The 926-nt window shown below is 59.6% G+C and overlaps 1 protein-coding gene across 1 annotated transcript in view; it reads left to right on the forward strand.

Moving 5' to 3' along the window:
- GRID2IP (glutamate receptor, ionotropic, delta 2 (Grid2) interacting protein) overlaps nucleotides 1–926 on the forward strand; it is a gene marked incomplete at its 5' end in the record, with an annotated part of 9,233 nt that overhangs the window by 4,642 nt on the left and 3,665 nt on the right. The window lies entirely within an intron of this gene.

The raw sequence follows: 926 nt of genomic DNA on the forward strand, positions 1-926 counted from the left end.
CCAGGTGCATGTAGTGCTGCAGGCTGGTCCCTGCCACGGTGCGGGCAGGGGTCCCGTGTGCTGCCTGTCCCTCTCAGGAGGGGCTTTTGGGGTCCTTGGGCTGGGCCGTGCCTGGCAGAGGGGCACTGTGCTCACAGGAGAGACCAAATCCTGCTGCAGCTGCACCTTAACCCCACTGAGATGAGCTGCCCCAATGAATGTTAATTCATTCAGGAAAGAAAAGCAGGTGGGATAAATGAGGGCAAGATGTGACAAAAGACATTTCCAGGTGAGAGATGAAGCTCCTTAGTGGTTCCTGGCCAGTGACCCCCAGCACCTCGTGAAGTCCTGGGGGGGCAATGGCTGGTTGCACATTAGCGGGTGGTGAACAGAAACGCAGACTTCCAGGCTGAAATGCAGATGGTCCCTGCTCCTCACCGAGCTCCGGCAGGGACGTCGGGATGAGCCCAGCCTCCTGGGGTCCTGCTGTGCCTCCAAGGCTGCAGAGTCACAGCACGAGGAATTGGAGCATTCTGCGGGGGAAAGCTGGCTCTGCTGGGTCACTGTTCCCTTTAAAAAACCCTTAAAGACCCCCAGATGACAGCTAGGACAGGCTTGGGGAAGAGGAGAGCTCAGGCACTTGCAGCAGGCAGGAGAGTCCTTGTCCTCGGACAGGAGACCTCAGAGCGGAGCTCCAGCCTTAGCCCTGGTCCTGCAAGGAAAAATGACTGAGAAATAAAGAGGCAACAGCACACTGCACAAACAACGGGGTGTGAGTTCCAGCCCCTGCTGAGGAGCAGGGGGAGGCGGTGGATGAGGACCTGACCCTGTCGCTGAGGCGTGGGCTTTGCAGAAGAGGGAGCTGGCAGGGAAGAGAAGAGCCTGTGCCTCCAGACCCACGGCCCGTCCCGTGGGGCTGCCCTGCCGGCAGGCCTGGTTTCAGCCCT

This window comes from Buceros rhinoceros, unplaced genomic scaffold, assembly GCF_000710305.1.
Source record: "Buceros rhinoceros silvestris isolate BGI_N320 unplaced genomic scaffold, ASM71030v1 scaffold7985, whole genome shotgun sequence".
Classification (NCBI taxonomy): Eukaryota; Metazoa; Chordata; class Aves; order Bucerotiformes; family Bucerotidae; genus Buceros; species Buceros rhinoceros.